At 36.2% G+C, this 22,353-nt stretch overlaps 1 protein-coding gene across 1 annotated transcript in view; it reads right to left on the bottom strand.

Moving 5' to 3' along the window:
• Positions 1 to 22,353, bottom strand: part of MINPP1 (multiple inositol-polyphosphate phosphatase 1) — a 1,197,381-nt gene that overhangs the window by 16,615 nt on the left and 1,158,413 nt on the right. The window lies entirely within an intron of this gene.

The following is a 22,353-nucleotide window of genomic DNA, read 5'->3' on the forward strand; positions in this document are numbered from 1 at the left end:
TGTGTGTTACAGGGTGACTTAGCCCCCAATTTTTAGTCATCTGCAGACTTTGTTAGCCAGAGGTCTTGGCTCTCTCCTTGGACATCTGAGAAGAAAATTCTTGTGATCATAGTTTATGAAGTAATTTTCAATATGTTATATTGCTTTGTGGATGAAGCTTTTAAGACAGGTTTATAATTACCTTGATAAGTTGTACAGCCACCCTTACTGACGGGCATCAGAAATGCAGTGTACAGAAATATGTCCCCAGAGGTTTCATCAGGGATAAAACCAGTAATTAAGATGAGGTTAAACAGCTTAAGGAGTGGATCTGTAAGAGCATGTTTAACACTATTAATTAAGCAACCAGATCTCAGGGACGGTATATTTTTTGCTCCTGGTTAACACTTTAAGTGGTCATTTGAAATCATTGGAACAATAAGGGTATTTCAGGGATTTGGGCAGAAGTCTCAGTGGTGACATTAGAAATGAATTTGTTTGCAATTATGTCACCAATGTCTATTAGGTCACAATAGAAGTATAATTATAAATAAGTTCACAGGATGTTGTTTCTACAGATGGAGTTATAATTATCCCTAGTTCTTAGCAATGCTCACCAACATCATATTGGCTGCTGTCACTGCTCCTTCAAATTGCAAAGTAAGATTCATTCCACATATGTTAATAACTTCATATACCTTTCTTTCTGTTTTTTTTTTTTAAACTGCAAAGCAAGATTCTGCTCGCTTGTGTTAACTTCAAATACTTTTCCTCTTCTCTTATCTACAAAGTCACCCTCCATGAATGGTTTCATTAGATTTTCCCCATCGGCTAAAGCGCAGTCTGTTGCTTAGCAGAGTGGAGTGTATGCTCCAATTTTATATATATATATATATATATATATATATATATATATATATATATATATATATATATCATATCAGGCCCTAATGTAGACTACATCATCCATTTGTAACAACCACAGTCATCTTAGTGCAATTAGCAAATGGTATGATATTTCTATACAACCTCAGTATAACACAAATCAAAGAAAGTGCAGAAACTTGTGGCACCTCCACCAGTTAGTTTTTACCAGTTACCATGAATTCATCATTCAGATGAGATGTTAAACTGAGATCCCATCTGCTTGAGTTGTTGACAGCTAAGGTGGATGTAAAAGATCCCACAGCACCAACTGAAAAGAGGAGTTTTTTTATTGATATAAACTTTACATATTTACATTATTTGCATCTATTTACAAATTTTCACAGATTATAAACTTCAACTTAAGCATTCTCCCACTCTTTTATACACAACCAAAACATTATTTTCTCTAGAATATTTGCCAAAGTCCATTTTCTATTATATCTGATGTAATTTAGTCTCTTGTTCCATTCAGTCCATGACGCATAAAATTTTAATCTGTCAGTTTTCTTCACTTTTTCCTGTTTTCATGCACCACAATAATCAAATTCTATTATGTTCATATTTATTTGCTTACATTTTAACAAGCTTTTCACCCTATTATGTTTGCATATTTCTTTCCACAAATTATTAACTCTTTCACATTTCAAAAACACATGCTTGGTAGTCTCAAACTCTCCACATTTATTACACATTCTATCTTGATTTTTCTTCTATGGCATATTTGCCTTAACCGGCAATTTTCTAATAGACAATCTCCATAAAAATGATTACATTCTTTAATCTTTTTACAATTATTATATCTCATCATTTTGGCTTTTTTCTTATCTATCTGTAAATATTCCATGTATCAATGCAATAAAATGCTTTCATAATTAAGTACCATTCCTTTCTTTTTTTTTCACATATATTCTTTTTTATTTTCCATAACACAATTCTGTTTTGGTACTCTTTCATTTCTTCATTCACAGTGTTTTTACTTCTTTTTTTACTTTTATTCCTTCCACAATTATTTGTATTTACAATACCATATCATTTCTATCAAGTTATTATTCTACTTCATAATTCCTTTTAATACCTTATATAAAATTAAAGATGCTGCATGTACTGTTGGGTTTATTAAACCCAAGCCTCCTTGCTCTTCTTTTATATATAGACACCTTCTCTTGACTAGATTAAGTTTAGAGCCCCATATAAAAGAAACTAATTATCATTACTTCTTTTTCCTACTTTTCATACTTAATAGGAATCATACAGATGTTGGCAACATAAGCAATGTTTCCTATTAACATGGTATTCAACAAGTGTGCTTTTTTCTATATGAAAATCTATAAGATTTCCAAAAAATAGTCATATCCTTTCCTACTTTAAATACATTATCCCATTGTTGTTGTCTGAATTAATTCCTTCCAAATAATATTCCTAATGTATCTATATATTTTCATTGAACCCAATATCTCCTATCAAATCTTCAAAACAAAATCCTTTACTTTTCTCTTTAGTTATACTTTAACCATTTTTTTAAATCTATACTCAATTTTTCATTTACTTCTTTAATCCATACTTTATTTTTAACAATTAGTGCAATATCATCCACATAATTATACATTATTGGCAATTGTACTTTCTTTATCATTTTGTATCCACCACTACCTGAAATTTTATTAATTTTACTTCACATAACTAATGAGAAAATTACACTGCTAACTGGGCAGCCCTGCTTTAGTCCAGATTCTGTTTTTATTTCTTCCGCAATCCAGCCACTTACATTTAGCTTCACATAGTTTCTTTCATAAACAGATTTTATTACTTATAATATGTTTTGCTTACAGTATATGCTTGCAAAATTTCCCATAATGAATTATACTGAATATTATCACAGGCTTTACTTGTATCCCCTATCATAACCTTCTCTTCTACATTTTTATTTATATAATCAATTATTTATTTTATTATCCATAATAACGCTTGACTTCCTTTTCCTTTCCTTTTTTCCAAATACATTTTGGTCATACATTCTATACATTTTGTGCCCTTTTTGTTATTCTCATAAAAATGTTAAAATCTGTATTATTTAGTGTTATAGGTCTCCAGTTTTTAACTCCTCTGCATTTCCTTTTTAAATATACATTTTATAACTCCTGTATACATATCTTTCTCTTTAATTCCAGTTTCTAATCATTCATTCATAACTTATATAAAAATTATTTTTTGCCACTCCATTTCTTTATATATACCATATTCAGTTCCATCCAGTCCTGTTGCAGAATTCATGTTAGTAGCTTGTAGAATTTAATTCAATTGTTTCATAGTTATTTTTTGTTCTAAATACTCATTATCATCATTTAATTTTTCACCTTTATACATTTGTTCCGTTTTCTTCTCATTTAACAAATAATTCCAATTCATATTCTTTATTTCATATACTCCTTCTTGCTGTCTTATTTGCTTACCTTCCTTATTCTTTAATTCTCTTATTTTTCCTTCGATTATTTTATTCAAATATGGTGCTACTTCTTTCTTTCCCTGTAAACAATATTTTTGTTATATATAACAAGCTGTTAATTTTAATTTGATTCATTTTATATATTTCTCTTTCTTTTTCATACAAGGAATTTTTCTTCTCTAATAAGTCTCTAAATGTTTCTTGACTTAATATCTTATCTCCCTCTTTTTTCTTCTTTTCTTCCTTCCTTATACATTCTAAAAACACTTTTTATATTCTTCTTTAAAATTAAGCTACCAAACAGTCCAGTTTTCATAAAAACTCTCTCATAGTCATATGATTTTCCATAATTCCAAAAGTTCTTTTTTCTCTTCTAAATCTAATTCCATTTCATTAATTATTTGTTTTTATTCTTAAATATTCTTAATTTCCTGTACTTTAACCCATATAGCCACATGATCCAAAAATCCAGCATACTTAATTCCTTTTTCTTTAACTTTTAAACTATCAGATATTAAAAAAATAATCAATTTCTGCCCTAATTTTATTCAATTTGTAGGTCCAGTGGTAATGCTCCCATACACTTAACTTTCCACTTCTCATAATTTCTTTAACCATTTTAACATCACAATTGCTCTTATCCGTTTCTTAAATTACAATTAAAATCACCCACCACTATAATACCCATATTTACACAAACACATTCAAGAATATTTTTAAACAACCATTTCTCTCACTTTTTTGTTACATATGCATATAAAGCTATAATTCTATACACATATTTTTCCATCTCAAGCCTATTACTGTAATTCGTCCTAGTTTCACTATGGTTACATCGAATGTTTTAATCCTTTCTTGACACAATATACATATGCCCAAGCACTTTTATTTCCCCATCTTCCAAACTGTACACCACTTCACAGTTTTTCAGTTTGTGTTCTTTCTTCCTCTTAATAATCTGATATCTTCTAAAACAATAATATGTGCATCTGCTGCAGCACACCATTCTAATATACCTATTCTCCTCTTAAGATTTTTCATACTGTTCACATTTAAAGCTAATATTTTCAGCTTTTAAGAGCAGTTAGTATAATAAAATGTTTCTCCCTTTTCCTTTCTTATTTTCTCTAAGCATTATAATTTAATTTTTTCCCTTTCTTTAGCTCTTTTCCCTACCTAATTCTTTTTATTTGTTACTGTACGCCAGTCAGCTTTTTCCTCACTTGTCTCCTGTTCCCTTTTCCTTGTTACTTTCTTCAACTTCATGTACACCCTCTTTATCAGTCACATCTTTTAGTACATTTTCTATCTCTTGCTCCTGTATAACTTCATTTTCTTTCATTATTCATTTCACATTCTAGCCATGAATGACCAGTACTGTTACATTTTTTTACTTAAAATCACATTTTTTGCATTATACCCTTTTTTATTACATTCATTGAGTAAATGATCGTTTTTTCCACAAAAATAACAAGTCTTTGGTTGACCTGTGTATTTCACAAAACCCCTATTACCATGAATATTAATAATGCTAGGTACATGCATAGCATTATTGTTTTCCATTTTCAGTATTAAACCATGTTCCCATCCCCCAGTCCATAGTCCTCTTTCATCATATATTTTTGTAGTGTCCATTACTTCTTTACATATAGTTAACAAATATTCTTTCAGTTTCTTTGCTCCAACTTCAGTTCTAAACTTGATCTTCTTCTTTTTCTTTGTTTCTTTTTTTTTTTTAAAGTTTGCACCACATATTCTTACCATGGATAAATACTTTTCTTTTGCTCATATAACCCAAAAAAATTTCCATGGCCCTCTAAAATCAAGTTACAAAAAGTCTCTCTATTAATTAAAATAAATGCTCTTACTTCTTTTTCCTTGACACCCAGCAGTGCTATGACAGAGTCCCAAACCTCATACCTGTCCAAACTTTCTTCTTTTTTTACTGCTCACATGTACTGTTTACTTCTTTTTTGTTTCTTTTATTTCTTCTTTCTTCTTTGTTCCTTCTCCAACAGTTTGTACATGAGCTTTTGTCTCAAACTTTTTCTGGCACAGTCTCTCCTTCTCCTTTTTCTTCTATTTTTCCAAGATGTCGCTCGATGAAAATTGCTGCTCCATTTTCTGACTCACTTTGGTTTACTGTTTCTTCCAAATAATCATCCCGCAACCCTTCCCTCAACTGGAGGATTGTAACTATGCATTTTTCAGAGATAACTCTCTCCTTAAACAATCTTCTCTGAAAGTTTTCCTCTGAATGTATCTCTGTTTCAGTTACAATCTCCTTTTCCTCCAATATCACTTTTTTTCCACACCCACATCACCAGAAAAAAAAACTTCTGGTAATGATTCTACCATTTCAACTACATTTTCAGCAACTTTCACACCAATTTCAGAAAAAGCTGTTCCTCCTGGCTGCCTCTGTGCCTGGACAGGAAACAGGAAGTCAGGATGTGTAACACACACACACTCTTCCCCTGAATATCAACAGATGGAGAAGTTTCCCAATGCCCTCTCTAAATTTCCCTTAGTAGCATAAACACCACCTTGGGTCTCCACTAAAAAGAGGCTACTATTCTAGTGGATTAACCAGGTCAACAAAGGATATATAAACAAAATAAAAATATAAATAAACTGTCACCCTCTGCTTTTGGTCAGTTGGCCTGTTTCCTATCCAGCTCATTCTTTTGGACTCCAAGTGGTCTGAAGCATAACAGTATCCAAAGTCAATTATGATCCAAATATACTACATCCAAAAAAAAAACAATGAGCCAGCAAACTGTGACCTGAAAGAAGTTTATTGATTAAAGCAGCATAAAAAACAAGTAACCAGACTGGTTTCGGCTAGTAAGAAACACAGCCTTCATCAGTGTAAACATAAAAAATCAAATGCTACTGTTTAAATACATGCATCAACACCCTTCATTGGTTCATTTTAGAATTGCTCATTAAGAACAGGTGGAAATAATCCACCTAGCTTTACAATCCAATTTTTCTCTTTAGAGTCTAGAATGGAATGCCAACCTGTTTTGTTTAATTTGAAACTCACATATACTCGACCAAAACAAGATAAAAAGAGCACCAAAACAAAAAAGAGAGACAATAAATCCAACCACAGGACTACCAACGTAACTTTAAGTGCTTTCACTCACTTTAATGCACATGAGCTTCTTCAGAACAAACACTCCATTAATTACAAACTGTTTAAATACCATTTGATATCAAATCACGACTTTCATTTTGAAAAAGCTTAAAGTAAAATGACTAAATACATTTAAATTGTTGAATCAAACTATTATTTGATGCACATATTGTCACCATAATAATATCTAATCAAGTGGTTTAAATATCCATATAATAAAAAACTATAAAATTATAAAATGATTTAATCCTAGCCATCTGCAGAAAACATTTCATGTTGACTACACCATTAAGGCCAGGAGGTTTGTCAGCTAATAATAATATCTGCCACAAACTTTCCTTACACTCTAAAAGTGTCTTATAATCACCAGAAAACAAGTCAGTGTTAATCCTTTCCAAAACAAAAAAAGAAAATTTCTTAAACAGTACACATTCTGTAGAATGAACAGCCAGAGCATTGTTGACATCCTTCTTTCTTATAGCTCAACAATGCTCATAAATTCTTTTATTTAATGCTCTAATGGTTTTCCCAACATAAAACTTTTGGCATGTCACATGTTGCACAATATACCACATTGGTCGTGTTGCAATAGTAATGCCTTCTAGCCACAAACTTTCTTTTTAAATGTTTGAAATCTAAACTAGACACATTACTCATGCATCTACACTGTTTACATTTACCATATGAAAAAATTCCAACTGAACTAACTACTGAACTTGTACTCTGATTTTTCTTAAATTCTAAAATGTGCTTGATGCTAGTTACCTTTTTGTAACAAAAAAATGGTTTGTCACCTAAAATCTTGACCAATTCTACATTGCCCAAAATTACCTTCTAATGTTCGAAGAGAAACTTTCTTATTACACTCATTTCATTGCAAATAGGTATAGGAAACGCTAAAATTAAATTCTTTTAACCACCATTCGTGACACTATGAGATGTGACCTTACAGATGACATTGTTGTCCAAAATTGGACGTGCAGAAGTGACCCTAAGTTGTGTAACTTCCTGAACAATCCTGTGAAGCCAATTCAAGTCGTAACCTCTTTGTTGAAAAAAACTTAATTTGTCTACTTCTTCTAAAAAAACTGAATGTTCAGTGGTCAATCTGCTGAGTCATATAAACTGACCTTTGACAACCCCACTTTTCATATGGTCAGGATGTAAACTCTCACGATGTAAATACTGGTTAACAAAGGTGTTCTTTCTAAAAATCTTGCTCTGAAAATGCAAAATGTTAATGTCAAAAGTAAGATGTAAATCTAGGAAGTCTATGGAGTCCCCAAAACTGCAAATAGTAAACTTCAAAAAAGTAGTGCTACGATTAAGCTGCTCAACAAAAAGTAAAAAAAAACTATCATAGCTGCCCTTCCAAAGAAAGATTAAATCATCTATGTATCACCTGTAAAACAAAATGATTTCTACAAAAGGCGACACATAAAGATGTTTAATTTCCCAAAGGGCCATAACAATATTGGCAAATGAGGGTGCTACTCTTGACCCCATAGCTACTCCAGATGTTTGCTGAAAAAAACTCCGACCAAATTTGAAAAAATTATTAGTAAGAACTAATCCATAAGGGTGCAAGCAGTATTGACCATAACATTTTCAAGAACTGTATACTCAGTTAGATATTCCCTCAAGTATTCCAAACCAACCTCCTGATCAATGCTAGTATATAATGAGGTGACATCCAAACTTGCAAAAGAAAAGGAAGTAGAAGAAGAACCATATACCACTTTAAGTTCATTTAACAGTTCTAGTAAATGCCAAGAGTCCCTTAAATAAAACTTAGATACTTGAACAAATGGATTAAAGATGTTAATGAGCCAAACTGAAATGGGTTCTGACCTAGAGTATGATGCAGATACAATAGGCTTAAAAGGGGGGCAAGTACGATTTTTATGTACTTTGGGAATACCAAACATTACAGCCATTTTAGGGTATTCCACTTGTAAAAACCTGTACGTGTCAAAATCTATGCTACCTTCACAAAATAAATCAAATAAAGTAGTGTCCAAATTCCTAAAGCAGTTGAGAATGTATTCACTACTACCTGCCTTATAACAGTTATCATCAGCAAGTAAAGTAAGCATAGCTTGTTCATAAGATGTAGTCTTCATAACTACTAATGAACCCCCTTTATCTGCCTTCATAACTCTAACTTCATTGTTGTTACTTAAGTTAAACAGAGCCCTTCTTTCACCCACAGGCAAATTAGAATCAAGAATATATCTTTTCATAGCTCTAAACTGTTTCTCACAAAGTGTACCAAACATTTGGATGGCAGAATTCAAAGCTGGATTGTAAGTACTGTTCTTTTTAAACACATTTGTCACAGTTTGAACATTAGGAATGTTGTCAAAGATGAAACTTAAACTTAATTTCCTGAGGTACAATCTAAAATCCACAATTAATCTAGGAATATTCACAGCATTATTGGGAACAAAAGAAAAGCCCTTTTTCAAAACAGAAATAACTTCATTGTCTAGAGTATCACCAGTCAAATTCAGCGCTTCTATGTCAAAAGTCAGTTCTTTTTCCGATTCCTCCCTTTCATGTTGTTCTTGTTGTTCACTTGTGTCCACTTGAGAGTCTTTTTGTTCCCTGTGGAGTCCACTAAAAAAGGACCCAAATCATTGTTGTTTCCTTTATTGTTATTGGACACTTGTGCAGAATGGCTGTTAGTATTACCATTACCAGTATTGTCAGAACAGTCAGAATTATCAACCACTGCACTTGAATTGTTAATAATACTGACAACAGCAACAACAACAGTCTTATTAGTTGTAGAAGGAAAATATCTCCTGCTTTGAACATTGTATTTGAATTTAAGCAGATACGCTGACCCACTAGAGTAAGCCTGTAAATCTCTAATAAGCTTACCTCGTTTCCTAACCACTATTGATGCTTTGTCTGTCAACTTTAACACCAATTACAGTACAAAGTATTAAAGCAAGAAAAACTAGAGGAAGACTTAATGCTTCTGTCCAAAGCCTCCATTTCGTCTTTCATTTCTGAAATATCTTTGGTGTATTGTGCTATCAAAGACTTCAAGAGAGAAATACCAGTCACATTAAACATGTCCACTAGCTCTTTGTATAAAGCATCACCTGGTCTGACGACACAGTTAGGAAACTTAAAATCTCTTAGGCCTTGTGGATCACAACCACGCCTAATGTTTTCTTCAAAATACAGGATTTCAAGCTGTAAGGAAGCTATCTCAATAGCTAACTGTTCTAATTTAAAAATGTTATCTTTGCACAATTCAAAATCTCAATCCTCGTTACAAGCATCATTGTCACTTACTTGAAGGGAATTGGCACCTTCTTTAACATCCAAAAATGGATTAGAACTGGTAGAAAACAAATTGTTAATCAAGTCTGCTTCACCGGAGCTGCAAACTTGTACCTGTATCCTGCTGGGGGCCTGTGAACCTGATGCTGACTGCATGATCATATCTGCAGCTACTAAATATGTTTTTTTTACCTTTTCCTGGTTCAGTTATAGTGCTTTCTGATCTGTTTCGGACACATTTGGAGATTTATCCCTTCAACGTCTGAATCATACTACAGATGTAAGTTGGATTTGTTTTTTTCCGATTCTACACATTCGAGGTGGCTTGGCGTAATGGTTTAATGCATATGCAGCTTTCCTTCTTTACAAGTGTTGATATTCAACTATTTTAACATTCAACAGGTACTGTTTATTATTTCTGTTTTTGAGTGGAACATTTTTTTCTGTTTGGGACTTTTAAACTATCCACGATCTACAGCTCAAGTGTTGGCTTTCCATTTTTTGCTACACTGAGCAGGCATTGTTTTTCTCTGTTATTTTTTGGCTGAAGGATATGGTGGATTTACCTTTTGGGTGGTATACCTTTCAAATGCCACATTGGGACATATTTTCCAAAATGGGAGCGGATGCATGCGCATTTTGGGAAACCAATTATCATTATTTTGTTGAATTAGGTCATTGTACATCATAAGGACTAGCGGTGGCATAATAATACCAATTGGATCATCTGGCTGCTTTTTTGAATTGATCGCAAAGTCGTTGAACATTGCCTGATTGTATGGACACACCTACATGTTTTGTTTTGATATTTTTTTATTATTAGCATGTTTGGCCTTTTATGTCAGTACTGTGTATGCCTATCGGCTTACTGATGGGATTCATCCATTAATAAGATGTTATATTCTTTGGGTAATATTGAAACAATTTATTTATAAACTTTTAACCAGATATTCAAAGGTTCGCTTTTTTGGTTTTGGTGCAACAATTTGATGTGGTGATACTGCATCATCAGGGTTACACTTTTTATGCTTATAACTAGTTTTTGGGAATAGTGCATATAATGTTTATGGCAATTGTATATGTGTAATAATACAAATATAAATGGTGGAAAGTTTTACAATATCCTAAATCAGAGGACAGTTTCTTGCAGGTTATTGTCAAGCCTTTGGGTTTGTACTGACTGGACTCAACCATATTGTTTATTTACAGTTTATTATCTCAGTGTACCTTATTTCCTTATATGGATGGCCTTATATGGTATACATTTTTTGGCCTATTAGGCTCAATTATATAACATTTTTTGGGCATTGCCTGTTTATATATTGGCCTGGCACTGAATGGGCTTATAATAATAGTTAAGCAGCTTCATTTATGACTTTCAGGATCGATTAGTTTTATATCCCCATTTCTAATTCAGACAGGGCTCTTGAACTGTTTCCAATATCTATTTATATATATGTTTTTTGAAGAACAACATTATTAAGAAGTGGATTACTGTTTGATCTTGATCTGTTATTGTTAAAGGGTTATAAACCTTACATTGTATTAATTGCAAGTCTACAGCATAGATCTACTTAGTTTGATATCTGGTTTGTCAGCTGACAGAGGATCTTGGGGTATTTGGTTTAGGAACAACTACTGATAATGGCAACATTAGTGTATCCCTGGGTCCCGAGTCCAGTTGCGGTCTGGCTTTTGATCAACTGCGCAAGCATTTGAGGTCATTGAGGTCGAATGTATGGCATTCCAAGCTCTTCAAGGCCTATATGGCCAAAGGTATCACACCCAGAGGGCTTAGGATCAGAATACAGCCCCATGTTAGTGAGGCGGATGAGGAACTCAGTAGTCAGTGGGGAGCCATCCAGCAGCAAGCTACCATGTCTTTTGTTGAGACTTTGGCCAAGTACCATGATATGGTTGATTGTGAGATCAGTGAGGTCACAAAACTGTGTAGTGAGGTGCAGAAATTTGAAGGAGAATCCTTCTTCACCAGACACTTGAATAAGGTGGCTACTGATTTAAGTAACCTTGAAGAGCAACTCAAATCTAGAAAAATCAAAAAATTCCAACGTGATCAGTTAGACTATCAGGGCAGTAACCCATTTAGTAATAGCAATAAGCAAGTTAGATTTACACAAAGCCAATCCAGAACTCCAAAAAGAAAAAGGCCTAGATCTATTCTCAAAAAACGGCCAGTTGATAATGGATCATCTACCAATGATCTATCTTCTTGTACGGACAGTGATATGCACCTGGAATCAGATTCACCGACCCCCAAAAGGACACAGGGATTTGTCCCTTTAGGCCAAGATACAAACGAGGGGGGAGGAAACACAATATTCAAAGTCTCTTAAAACTAGCAATACAGAAATAAATGAAAATGTAAATGTTTTGAACTTATCCAATTTCAGTTTGTCAACAACTCAGATGTCCATTCTGAATAAAGGACTAACTTTTATTCCTGGTTTTGTGGTCTCTGAGGATTTTTTGGCACAGGATGTAATGTCTTTTTGTAGAATATTCAATCTTAAGTTGCAATTATACGGATGGCAACACTGATTATGATATGTTTATATATCACAATATCTTCCCCCTATGCATTCCATAGTGCACCAGTTTCAGAGCAGTGTTCTTAAAGATCTGCACTATCGAAGCTCTGATATTTCATTCAAACCCAATAATTTGTCTCTGGCTGAAAATGATGCACTTATGGAGTTACAGAATAATAAGGATATTGTCATCATATCTGCTGATAAGGGTGGGGCAATAGTGGTAATGAATTGGTCTGAATATGATAATGAGGCCAAAAGACAGCTTCTAGATAGATGCTATTATTCAGTAATGTCTATCAACCCCACCTTCAGATTCAAGAAGCAAATAGATGACTTTTTAACAACTGCTAGGGACGAAGGTATCACTGACAGGGTTTTTCAGCAACTTATGATTCATGATTCGGCTAATCAATACATCTATTTTTTACCTAAAATACACAAAGATCCTGTTCATCCACCCAGAAGACCAATTGTTTCAGGCAAAGGATACATAACAGAACCTTTGTCTATTTTTCTTACTAAGTATCTGAAGCCTTTGCTACCCAGGATATGTTCTCATCTACAAGACACTACAGAATTCCTAAAAATTATTTCTGAAACCCAGTTGGAACCTGGGTGGCTTATGTGCACACTTGATGTTAGTGCTTTATATACTAACATCCCTCATCAGGTTGGTCTGGAAGACATTGGCTATTGGTTACAGGTGGCTGGTTTATATCAGCCTGAATTCAACATCTTTCTTGTAGGTCTTGCAGAACATGTCTTAACTAATAATGTCTTTTTTTACCAGGACACTTGCTATTGGCAAACCAAGGGTACAGCTATGGGGGCATCCTTTGCCCCCATTTATGCTGACCTATTCATGGCATTTACTGAGGAACAAGTCATTTATGATAGTAACTTCAATATTTTCCTGGATGAAATGGACATTTGGAGATGCTATTTGGATGATTGCTGGATGGTTTGGAGGGCAGATGTGGATTACTTATTTATTTTATTTATTTATTTATTTGCAGTTGGTTTACCAGGATAGTCCATTGGGCCAAATAGAACCCATTTTCAATGGAGTCCTGGGGAGAAAAGCTCCAGAAAAATACAGATTATAGTAGGTATTATACTTTATAAACTTTCAAGTAGACAAGTTTAAGTACAATGTACAATGATTACAATTAATTTATACAGTGTTAAAACTAAAGAGGATTATACATAAAATCAAATTTCTAATTTAAAATTCTACTAAAGTTATTTCATAAAAAGAGTTCTCCATGTGAGAGGAAGAGTGTAGAGAATTCTTACACATTCTATGGTTATAGTAGGAATGTAAGAGGTATGTATAATGAGGGGGAGAAATCAAGGGTGTAAGCAGGACTAGGAGGAAAAGGGGATGTTCAATGTAGTTAAGTAGGGTGGGAGCAAGAGCATTCCCATTGGGAAAGTAGATGTGAATAAAGAGATTTTTTGAACATGAAATGGTTAGAGATAGTACGGATAGATGGAGGTAGAGAGTTCCAGAGATGTGCTAAGCCATGTGAAAGAAGATGTTTGCCTGGGGGATGGGTTGGTTTGTACACTTCTAGTAGATTTTGGTTGTTGGACCTTAAAATTCTATGAGGTATGTGCATTTTAAAGACAGAAGAGAGGGAGGGACAGAGGGAGGGTTTGAAAATTAGTTTATGTGCAAGGGATAGTTATGTGTAGGTAAGATTATTGGGTAGTTCTAGCCACTTTAGTTGTTGGAGAGAGGAGCAGTGGTGGGAGGAAGACTTTTGGTTGGTAGCAAACTTGGCGATTTTATTGTAGCAGGAGGAAATTTGTGTTTTCAGGGAGATTTGTAGGTTAGTTAGTAGTGGAGCTCCATAGAGAAGGGAGGGAATAAGAAAGGAAGTAGAGAGACTGATTTTAGTAGCAGTTGTAAGGTAGAGCTTTTGTCGATAGAGCATCCCTAGTTTTTGATGGGTTTTTTTATGTTTAGTTGTAGATGGGAGTTGAATTTTAGTTGGTTATCAATTTGGACTCCAAGTAGTTTGGTCTCTGTCACTAGTTCTAGTGGAATGTTATTCTCACTAGTAATAGAGAAGTCGTTTGTATTGAGAGAGTTGAGTTTAGTAGGGGTGAATATCATTAATTTGGTTTTAGAGGTGTTGAGTGCTAGGTGATTTGTTCTCATCCATTTTTCAATGGCTGAAAAGGCATCTTGAGTAAGCTTTATGAGAGTAGGGATAGTTGAGGCAGCGCAGATAATGGTTGAATCATCAGCATATTGGATGATATTGGAGAGAGGGATATCTTTGTGGAAATCATTTATAAATATATTGAAGAGGAGGGGACCTAATATGGATCCTTGGGGGACACCAGTTGGGGTGTTAAGAAATGAGGTTGCCTTTTTCCATTTTACTGCTTGATATCTATTAGTTAAGTAGCTAGAGAACCAGTTCAAAGTAGAGGAAGATAGTTAAGTTTGGAGAGTTTGGTTAGAAGCATGCTATGTGATATAGTGTCAAAGGCCTTAGAGAGGTCAAGTAGAAGGGTAGAGACAGTAAGGCCAGAGTCCCTGGCTTTCTTTACAGTTTCAAGGAAGGAGAGGAGTGCTGTCATAGTGCTGTGATTTGGTCTGAATCCATGTTGTGTAGGAGAAAGTAGGTTATTATCTATGAGATATGGTAGGAGTTGAAGTTGAATGCACTTTTCCAGGAGTTTAGAGATGGGAGATAGAATAGCTATGGGGCGGAAGTTTGAAACATTGTTGTTATTGCCACCTTTATGTAAAGGTATGATGAAGGCCTTTTTCCAGATTTGGGGAACTATGTCTTCTTGAATTGATTGGTTGATTAGTATGCTAATGGGGTAGGCAATTGTTTCAGCTGCTGAGCTGAGAAAGTAAGAAGGAATGTCATCAGGAGCATTGGTGCATGGTTTTAGTTTCTGAAGGAGTTTTTGTATGGTGGACGTGGGTATAGGTTTGAGAGAAAATGGGGGGAGTGTGTAGAGGGGGAGTTAGGGGTTGAAAAGGAGGGGGAAGGGAGAGTAGGAGAACAGGTGGATATTTGAGGGGGTGGAGAAGATGGGGAGGGAGTGAGATGAGGAGGATGATAAAGAGTTAGTAGATATGAGTGTGGCATTGGATATAGTGTTGGGTTGAGTGTAGTAGGGGTAGGATGGAGGTGAGTTGGAGTGTGTGTTGTTGGAGAAGGAGGAGGTTAATTTAGAAATAGATTCAATGAAGAAAGAATTGAATTGAGTAGCTAAGTCTATATCAGTGGCATTAGGGTCAGGGGTTGGGGTGACTGTTTTACTGGGATGAAGTAGAGTGGAGATACTTTTCCAGAATTTTGAGGAAAATTTTTGTTGGAATTTATATCCTATTTGAATGACAACAAATGGGGTCTACATTTTACAGTTAACCATCATGTAGATACCATCACCTTCCTTGATGTCTTGATCAATAGATTACCTGATCATACTTTAAGTACGCAGGTCTTTAGGAAGTATCCTCAATTCAACACTGTCCTCCATGCATACAGCTTTCATCCTCCTCATATAGCAAGGAATATCCCCAAATCACAATACATACTAATGAGGGGCATTTGTTCTCAAGAACCCACTTTTCAAGAACACAGACAGGATTTGACTAGGGGGATTCAGGTCCAGGGGATATCATATGGGACATGTTCTGTGGGCCAGCAACTGGGCTGTTTGGTGGTTACCATTGAAAAGGGAGGATCTGTTGACTTATAAATCACTCGATGAACACAACCCATTAGATCTGTCAACACATATGCAAGGAATTCAGATGTACTTATTAATAGCATACACAGACATTGAAACATATTACAGTGTGATCAGGAGCTATCGAATATGTTGCCGGATAGGTGCCTGTTTTCATTTTGTAAAGGGAAAAATTTGGCATCCTGTTTAAATCATTACAAACATTCTCATGATAAAAGCTAGTCTCAAGTGACACAAACTACCATTACAGGTGAACCTTTGATTGGATGTTTCCCATGGGGCCACTGCACAAACTGTGATAACATATCTAAGTCCAAACAGTTTACTAGTAAAAACTGTGGCATGGAGTATGACATACAATTTTTTGCCAACTGCAGCAGTGATTGGCTTGTATATTTAGCCACATGCACTTGCGGATCTTTCTATATTGGCCAAACATCTCGGCCTCTCAGGCTGAGAATCTCTGAGCATGTAAGTAATATCAAAGACAAAAAAATCCAACAATGCATTATATAAACACTGTATGTTACACAAATCAGCCAAATTTACATTTATGATTATTGACGTGGTAAAGGTTAATAAATTAAACAAAACAGATTGGCATTCCATTCTAGACTCTAAAGAGAAAAAATGGATTGTAAAGCTAGGTAGATTATTTCCACCTGGTCTTAATGAGCAATTCTAAAATGAACCAATGAAGGTGTTGATGCATGTATTTAAACAGTAGCATGTGCTTTTATATGTTTACACTGATGAAGGCTGTGTTTCTTACCAGCCGAAACTGGTCTGGTTACTTGTTTTTTATGCTGCTTTAATCAATAAACTTCTTCCAGGTCACAGTTTGCTGGCTCATTGTTTTTTTTTTTAATGTACCTTGCCTTGTGGAGCTGTGCAATTGCTTTTGTGCAGGAGGACTTGTTTGGTGGTTACCAACTACACTACATCAAAAGAACTCTTGTTAACATTAGTGATGACCCAAAGACATGCTGATTCCATCTTCAGAAATAATTAACAATGCAGATGCCTATAGCCTGCTAAGACTCTGGGGGTTAAAACTACATTAAAATGTCAGGTTCCTTTCGAGATTCAACAGCATACCACAGCTATTTTTGACTCTTGTAGCAAAATTTGTGTTTTTGAGATTGTACAGTTTAACCATGGCTTCGTCAAGCTCTACAGCACCAGGGGAATAGGTCATCTGGACCCAATGCCTTATTTTACCAACATGCCTTAACTCCATCCAGTTCTTCTAGTTCCTAAGCTGCAACTTAAACACAGGTTACCTCAGTCACAGTCTGAGTAAAAATAATGAGCATAACAACAGCTGAAAGTGTTAATAATTTCCATCAGGAGAAACACCTATAATAACATTATTTACATCTTTGTGGATTTTCTCATACACAAATATGTCCCCTGCGGTTTAACTCGGGTTGGGTGAAGATGCAGTTTCTGAATGCCAATACTGCATCTAAGTCAAGGCTGAAGTGCTCAGCCCTCTGGATATGCTACTTTGCTGTAGGAAGATGACTGCTACATTTGTAGCAAGTATTTGTACAGTTTAAAGAAGAACTTCTTTTGTCAGTTTTTTTTTTTTTTTTTGGCTTACCAACTTAGAGTAGGTCAGGGAAGTGCACCGACCACTAGATCAGCTAGCTATGGCTCTGTATTGTCCCCGTTAATGATCAATAAAAGAGATACATATACAAGCATCATGCTAAGAAGAAAAGCATTTCTACACTATCTGTAGGACGTTTCCCTCTATTAATAATAAAAACATATGTATTCAAGTTAGCAAACAGTTAAGAAACATCATAAGAAGATCTAAGGCTCAATGTGAAGAAAAACTAGCCTGTGTGTCACATAAAAGGAAATAGTACAGCTTTTTATAAATGTTAGACAATACAGTAAATCAAAGACAGGGGATAAAAGTTTGAGTATTGAAAATATTCTTGATACAAACTCACCTGAAAATGCTGATATCTTTCCAGAATACTTTGCTGGGTAATATATCCAGAGAATACGAATTTCCAATGAAAGTGTACACAAAGTGGAGAACTGTCCTTGCATCACTACAGGAGATTTTAAAACATGTGGCTGGTATGATATGAAATGCAGACATAGGCCGTGATCGCTTGAATAGATGTTCTTTTGTTCAAAATCATTGTCTTTTGTTCGTTGTCAACCCCATTTATTATTCTTTCCTTGTTTTAATAGCTGTGAAAGTAGTTAATAGATACAACTCAACATGGATTTGTTTCTGGATAGTCTTGTCTGAGTAATTTGACGGTTTTAGGATAACAAAGTGTGTTCTTATGAAACAGGAGTCTTGTTTGAATCTTTCAAGAACTTTTGAATCAGTTCAGCATGATAACAGCCTTCAGGTCATAGGATCATTGAACATTAACAAATACATCATTATTTGGATTCAGTAGTGACAAGTGGACAGAAAATCTAAATTCTGGATAAGAAGTAGATTATTAGAATAAAAAGGACAGTCAGTGTATGAGTTCCACAGGAAGCAGAGCAAGGGTAAATGCTTTGTGATTTATTCCTTGTAGTGGGTGTGTTTTGCAATGACTGCAACAGTATTTATTATGATAAACATCAAGGGGCTTTACAAAAAATTTTTTAGACTCCTTATATAACATTTCAAAACACTCTGCATTTTAATACAACTAACTTTAAAGTGCTCCACTTTGATACAGACAAAGTACAGTTTTGTATCTACCATAAATGTAGATGTTCGAGGATCCACATTGCTGCAGTCATAACCTGTGGGTAGTCCGCTGTCCTCGGTCGGCCCGAATACCAAAGAGCTAGGCTGGCGTCGGTCATTGTCGCCTAGAGCTGACGTCAGTACGTAGTAGTACTTAAGCGCATTACCGACGCCATATCCTCAGTCTTTCTTGCCCCAGATGTCAGAAGGCCTAAAAATGAAGGCCAGAACTAAAGTAGTAAAAGCCCAACCACCACCAGTGTGGAAATAAAGAGTATCCCAAAAAGAAACCCAGCAACCACAACTATAGAGGGGAAGGAGGGAGGGATAATTGGACTGCAGCAATGTGGATCCTCGAACATCTACATTTATGGTAGGTACAAAACTGTACTATGTTCTTCGTCTCACATTGCTGCAGTCATAACCTGTGGGTAGAATCCCAAAGCAAAGGAAAAGGGAGGCTGGCAAACTACAAAGCATTAGGAGCTGCTAACATGCCCTGTAAAACTGCAGTGGCAAACCCAGCCCTGGACTTGGAATAAAGAGGGAGATGGTAATGCTTAGTAAAAGTGTGTACTGAACTCCAAGTAGCTGCCTCCAAAATATCCTTAGTAGCTACACCCCTTAGAAAAGCAGTAGAAGTGGCAGTAGCCCTAGTAGAATGAGGTCTGATCCCAGCAGGAACATCCTTCCCATGATGAGAATAACAAAAAGCAATACAATGACCAATCCACTTTGAAATGGTCTGCTTTGAAACAGCTTTCCCTTGTGAACTCAAAGCAAAAGAAACAAATAACTGTTGAGTCTGTCTGAACTCCTTAGTTCTGCTCAAATAGTAACGTAACTGCCTGTGGATATCCAAAGAATGCAAGACTTTTCCCCCTTTATTTTGGGGATCAGCATAAAAAGTAGGCAAATGAATAGACTGGTTCAAGGCCACATTAGAAACCACTTTATGCATAAAAGTAGGGTTAGTTCGCAAAGAAACTCTATCCTTATGAAATATCAAAAAGGGTTCAACTGCCATGAGTGCCTGCAATTCAGATACCCTCCTAGCAGAAGTAATGGCCAACAAAAAAGCAGTCTTCCAAGACAAAAACTTCAGTTCAGACGTAGCTGCAGGTTCAAAAGGAGGTAAAGTAAGTTTCTCCAAAACAAAATTGAGATCCCAGGAAGGAGTAGGAGCTCTACGTGGGGGTCTTATATTCTTTGCCCCTCTAAGAAATTGAACAAAGGATGAGAAAATAAAGGAGGGTCACAATCATAGTGAGCAGAAATGGCTGCAGCATGAACCTTCACAGAAGAGAATGACAAACCCTTGTTCAGTAATTCAGTAAAATACTGTAGTGCAAAACTCAAATTAGGCACTGAAACATCAAAACCCTTTGCAGTGCTCCAAAGAAAAAAATCTCTTCCATTTATCAGCATAAACTTTTCTAGTGCTAGGCCGCCTGGCTTCCAAAATGACATTCAAAACCTGTTGAGGAAAAGCATAAACGTGAAGGTTGTTCCAACTGAAAGATAGAGCATCCACTTTCCAAGCATCTGGGTGGAACATCTTTGTGCAAAATTTTGGAAGTTGAAAATTCAGTGGAGAAGTGAACAGATCTATGTCTGGAGTTCCCCAAGCCACAGTCAATTGTTTGAAAACCTGAGGATCCAGTTTCCACTCGTGGGGATCCACAATTTGCCTGCTCAATATATCTGCTAGGGAGTTCTGAGCTCCTGGCAGAAACCGTGCTTGAAGATTGATTCGAAAACTCAGAGCAGTCTCCCACAAAATCATTGCTTGCCTGCAAAGAGGGTAGGAATGGGTCCCCCCTGCTTGTTGATGTACCACATGACTGTTGTGTTGTCTGTTTGAATCAACACCTGTCCCGGCTGAAGCAGGTCCTTGAAGGCCATCAAAGCAAATTGAACTGCTAACATCTCCTTCATGTTGATATGCAAATGTAGTAGTTTGGGAGGCCACATGTCTTGTATCCATTTCCCATTGAAGTGTGCTCCCCAAGCCAAGTCCGAGGCATCCGTCGTTAGGATCTGACTCGCCTCTGGTCGGGTCACAGAGAGTCCCTTGTTTAGGTGACATTCCTGAGCCCACCACAAGAATTCCTTCTGGATGCAAGGTATAATCCGAATGACAGTGTCCAAACCGTGGCAGTGTTGAGTCCACACACTTTTGAGATACCATTGTAGCTTCCTCATATGCAGTTTGGCATTGGGAAGTACTAGAATGCAAGATGCCATGAACCCCAAGGCTTGAAGGACTGTCCTTGCAGTCAGCCTGGACATTACTGATAACTGCTGGAAGTAAAGATGAAGAGTTTTTTGTTTGTCCAGGGTCAGAAATGCCATCTGAGAAGCTGTATTCCACACCCAGAAAGCACATGTCCTGAGAGGGTACTAGACTGGACTTTATTTCGTTCACAGAATACCCTAGGCACCTTAAAACTGCCATTACATACTGGAGATGTTGTAGTAATATGTCTTTGTTTTGAGCAAGAATCAGGCAATCGTCCAGATAAGGGTAAATTTGTATTCCTCTCTGTCTGAAGAAAGCAATCACAGGAGCCAGAACTTTTGTGAATACCCTGGGCGCAGTAGATAAACCAAAGGGCAATGCAGAGAACTGATAATGCGAAGTACCAGCCCGAAATCTCAGGAATCTCCTGCAACTGGGCCTGATAGGGATGTGAAGATAGGCCTCTTTGAGATCCAGGGTTACCATCCAGTGATCTTTGCCTAGCATAGGCAGAAGTTGTTGTAATGTTAACATCTTGAACTTTGGAATGTCTAGGTAGGTATTGAGAATGGACAAATCCAGAATTGGCCTCCAAGTGTTTCCTTTCTTTGGCACTAGGAATAGACGGGAATAAAATCCTAGGCCTACTTCTGACGGAGGGACCACCTGAATTGCCTCCATCTGCAAAAGCAGAGAAATTTGCTCCTGAGCCTCCAGCCTTTGCTGAGGAGGCACATCCGGCATGCCTTTGAAAGGAGGAAAAGTGTGAAAATAAAACTTGTAACCTTGATTTATTATATCCAACACCCATTGGTCCTGGGTGACCAAATTCCAGTTTTGTTTGAAAAGTCCCAACTTTCCTCCTAGAGGAGCTGCCAGTAAAGAAGGGTCTGGCAGCGGAAGATACAGGTCATTGGGTCTGCTTACGAAAGGGCTGACCCTACCCTCACCAGAAGACTGTGCAGGAGAGCTCCAAGTCCTAGGTCTGAAAGAACCCTGAGCGTGAGCCCTGCCTCTACCACGTCCAGACCTGCCCTTAGACTGATAATCCGAAGAAGGATAAGACCATCCTCTAGCAGGCCAATTCCTACTAAACTTAGGGGGCTGCACCTGCATAAAATCCTTGACCGTCTGCATAGACTTAGCCTTATCTTCCATCCTTTTCAAAACTGATTCCACAGGAGGGCCAAAAAGTACTTCAGATTGAAGAGGAGCATCCAAAATCCGAGCCTTAACATGCTCTGACAAATTTTGATCCTTAAGCCAGGCATGTCCACGAATAACTGAACCTGTAGCAGCCACCCTGGATGAAGCCTGAAGAGCATCAAA

This window comes from Protopterus annectens, chromosome 14.part0, assembly GCF_019279795.1.
Source record: "Protopterus annectens isolate FY-2018-M chromosome 14.part0, PAN1.0, whole genome shotgun sequence".
Classification (NCBI taxonomy): Eukaryota; Metazoa; Chordata; order Ceratodontiformes; family Protopteridae; genus Protopterus; species Protopterus annectens.